Here is a 4676-nt window from a genome sequence, read left to right as displayed (position 1 = left end):
GTGTGTGTGTGTGTGTGTGTGTGTGTGTGTGTGTGTGTGTGTGTGTGTGTGTATATATATATATAAAGCAAGTATTTTTTAAAGATTGAAAAATACTTAAAAAAGGCCTAAGGCCTTTAAAAACTAAAACGTGGTCGATCTTGGGACACTGTCCTATGTCATTGGAGTACCAGAAGTTAAAAGCTGTCGAAAATAATGCCGTAGCTGGATGTAATTGTAGCGAAAAAAAGTAAGATGCGGCGATCATTCACTTGTAAGAGAAAACGATTATATATAAGAATACTGTATCCAATGCAGAGCCTTGTGAGGTCTACCTCCTCCCTCCAATTTCAATGAAAACTTGATTGTCAATAAGTAATTGTAGCTTTAATCTGAAAAGACCGTTTATCCCCTAACTGGCACGAACCCTTGTCTTAAAAATATGATTGATATTGAAATATAGAATATGAAAATGTTACGTTTCCAGAAGAGGCCGATTTGTGATATCATTCTCTCACATCCCGAGATGGTCAGGAATACACAAAAACTGAAATAAAACAGATATAGATTATAATAAGATGTCGTTTCTGGACATCGAAGAGAAATGGTTGGAATTTGACATTAAGCAATTCAAGGGCCTTCAAAAACTAAGCAAGTCTATACAGATAGTGCAATTAGTGTTCTATTTAGCTGCTAAATAATCCAAGACAAGTGAAAGTGCATACAACTCGGTAGTGAGCACAGAATTTGAAGAGGGAACCCTTCAAAAATCCACAGAACTGTAGCAAATTATGACAGAGCCCACAGGATCATCTGAAAATGATAGGATGTCTCAAAAGGTGTGTTGGCTAAAGAAAAGTTGGCACTTCCAGGCAAAAATGATGGGGATGGTATGGTCGTCATAATCAGTAATGTCAGACCTATCTCAGTGAACTTTACTTAGATAGGAAGACCAAATGTTAGGATAGAAGATCATATATCTACAAATAATAGAGCTCACTCAATCTTCAAAACACACGGTCAGGTGAGTTACCATGGTCGTAAAGGGATACTGCAAAAAAAAAAAAGGTTGTAAATATCAGAGGTGAACCGGAGGTTCATAAGACTGTGTGTACAAACTCTGGGTTGAAGAAGTGTAGTAGGTCCCTAATGACAGCACAGGGCCAACATCTTCGATACAGTCTCTGTCAGGCATAGACCAAAGACCCATAATCTAGCTTCGAATGAATGAGGACATGAAAGATCTTGAGCACAGAACACATATCCACTCATCAACAGTTGGAAGAGGAAAAGTGTCTTTATACACTTCATTTTAAGTTGTTTTATTTGTGGAATGAAAATTTGCTTATTGTCAAACAGACAATAAAACCCTTTTTTCAGCCACCATAGAAATTCATGCATCTCCCAGACGAAGCTCAGGTTAAAGGTGTAATCCCCGTTGGCATCAGAAATTCATGCAAACAGTTTTAAGTTATTTGCAGCAGTCCACTCACAAAATATTCTAAGATCAAGTATCTGTAGTTCAATGTACCACATAGTTGATGACTGACAGGAAATTTAAGAGCCATTAACAAGGAAGATGTTTATTGATGGTATTGATCATAATGCTAAAAAGGAGGTAATCTGAGCTCTTGTGTAAGGGACTGGGATTGTATTGATCACCCATAAAACTGATACGACTTAATTGATACAATATTATGGATAAAAATGGGTAAATGACCATGCAACCCATATGAATGGAAGTCCGGTAATTTAATGATCCTCCAATGGTGTCATAACCTTTCTCAAGTTCAAAACAAATGTTTACAAAAAGATGCTCACTCTTGAAAAAGGCTTTCCAGAGTGACATTTCTAGTCAAATCAAGTAGTTTTAATGGATCCTTAACTACAAAAACCATACTAATTGTCGTAAATGAGGTTGCTTAGTTCTAAGAATAAAACAAGATGAGCATTAAATACCCCATCCAAAACTTTAGAAAGACACTGGTAAAAGCAACAGGTCTATAATTAATAAAAGTCTTTGGATCCTTCTTGGGCTTAGAAAGGAATAAAACAGTCCAATGTCATAAATCAGGAAACTCCTCCTTCTGCCAAGTCAAGTGAAAAAGAATCAGGGGAAGGCAGAACGAAGCAGGGGAGATAGCATAACATCTTATAATGAATGCCATCTGATCTGATATACTGCTAGACTGATGTACAGAAAGTTTCAGTTTCACCAAAGTGAATGGTCTATTTTTATCGTAAAGACAACCAGGTCAAAAAGAAGGTGGGGTAATTTTGGCCCATGCTTTGATTATATATAAAAAAACAGGGATCAAACAGAGGTGCTTGAATTATAGGAAAAGTACTCTCCAATAGTATTGGCAATACCTTGTATATCAAAAACTTCTTGGCCATTGAGTTTCAAAACTGAAAGGGGATGGGATGTAAACTTTCCATTAACCTTTAGAATCTTGTCATATAGTACTTTGGAACTAGTATTGGAAAAGATGCTTGAAGTGAATTTATCCAAAACTCGTCTTAACTTGAATGTCTAATCTACTGGACATGGTCACGAGCCTTCTGAAGGTTATGCAGTTGGTAAAAGTGGGATATCTGTAAAAACAAAAAATGTCCAGTCTTTTTTTTCACACACCTCTATGTCCTTTTACAGTCAGGTGTCTACCATGAAAGAGGATACTGTGGAAAATTCATTGAGGTTTTAGAGATGGTAAGGACAGCTATCTGGAAAATAAGATCAGTTACTGCCTCTCTCAATCATCAACACACTGTGGGTTAACAAAAGTAGAAAACCCTGAGAAAACGTTGAAGAAAGGTCATTTAGATTTCTCTAGCTTCCACCATGTTACACAAACCAGTTGGAATCGAATGCAATCAATCTCCCTGAAAATTATCTCCCAAGAAAGAGAAATAATGGAGAGATCAATGACAGTAAATGTTTGATTTGGACCATAGAAACATGTATATTATCCTGTAATGAGGAGCAAAAGGTTGTGATCCAAGATACAATACTCCACAGATCGACTCCTACCATCTCTTCACAGTGGATAGTGTCCATTTAAGTATCCCATAACAATGAAAGGAGATGGCAAATGCTCAATAAGGTAATCAAAATCTGTCTGATCAATCTCTGCCCCTGAAGACAAGCAAGTAGAACAACGTATAATGATATGGTCAGTGGCGACACAGAATGTAATGGCCTTCAGATGTGTAATGAGTGGCACATTCATGGAAGGTATTCTGGTTGTCCAGCTGTGCTACTCCTCCATGAATCCTTTTGTATAATGAAAATTGCAATACTCCCCCAATTTTCAGAAATTTCTCCAAGGAGATGCACACATGATGGTAAGATTCGATCAACACCCTAATGATATCTACGTTAGAATGAAAACCTTGACAGTTCCAATGTATCAGTGTTGCCATTTTCACACATATGATAGATGAGATTAGGTGGGGTGATTTTCTATTTGGTTAGCAACCAGTTTTCTCCTTCTCTGTGGCAGATCCATTAACCTCCGTGAACTCTATCCAGGACTAAAGGGGCAGGTCTTCAAAAGGATGGGATTTAAATGAGAAATGGTGAGACCAATTTATGGTCTTGCATATTGGGACTAAAAGAACTGGTCCTGTTTTGCTGATTGGTGATACTGGCAGGTACGGGGTGTACATTTATTCACCTGCTTGTCCATGGAGGACAAAAGAGCTTTCACATGATTGGGAAGTACTCACCAGATTAACTGAGAAATCTTTGCACCCCAATTGTGGCAATCGATTGGAATGAAACAGCATAGCTCTGTTTTGAAGGAAGTGTCACTATCCTCCTTGTTTCAAGGTAAAATATATTATTTAGTATTTTTTATTCTTTGTATTTCTTCCATCTCAAATCATTCTGTACACGATCTAGAATAAGGTGACACCGTGTGGTTCCAAAAACACTTGCTGCAATGAGCACAGGTTAAGGAATCATGGCAAGATGTTTTAGAATGCCCAAGCCACTGACAGTAAAAACATTGGAGGGTTCAGAATATAGGACCAGAGGTTATAAAAAAAATCAGAATAAGCATTCCAGTCGACTCACTAATCTTGTTGTTCCTCAATTGAAGAGACCAGCATGAATCTCCAACCTATAAATTTGTAGAAAAGCCCTCTCGACTATAAATCCTTGTGATTTATTCAAAGCACTATGAGGGGTGACTTCATTGGGTATTCCCCTAATAGCCTTCAACCTCAAAAGGAAATTTCTACCACAAGGTTGTGATGTTTCAATCTGGAAGTACCCAGACCATAGTTTCTATTTATTTACTTTGGAGAGCTGGCAAGTTACTCTAAAACATTTTGTATAAAGATGTAAGAATTTCATGTTTGTTCGATGTTGCTTCATATTATAATCAATCTGAGCAGTTATTTTGAGTTTTACTCAACATAAAGAAATCTGGTATAACTGACCTCCTCCTACCATGGAGCCATAAAAGAGGACAAGCTATACTGATAAAAGCTGACAATACTAATGCAAGGACATGCTTTCTTTGGCACCACTGTATGTTTGGTACTGGTGTTTGGGTAATGTCCACAACACTGATTAAGGATGTCTAACAACGGCATTTGGTTGACCGTAAGTCACAACTGATCAGTTGATTGACTCTGGGATAGCTCTCTCACGGCCTACCATCTACAAGAATTCATAACCAAATTGATGT

The sequence above is a fragment of the Limulus polyphemus genome, unplaced genomic scaffold, assembly GCF_000517525.1.
Source record: "Limulus polyphemus unplaced genomic scaffold, Limulus_polyphemus-2.1.2 Scaffold1985, whole genome shotgun sequence".
NCBI lineage: Eukaryota > Metazoa > Arthropoda > Merostomata > Xiphosura > Limulidae > Limulus > Limulus polyphemus.
The sequence above is the reverse complement of the archived record's forward strand: the minus strand, read 5'-3'. Positions refer to the sequence as shown.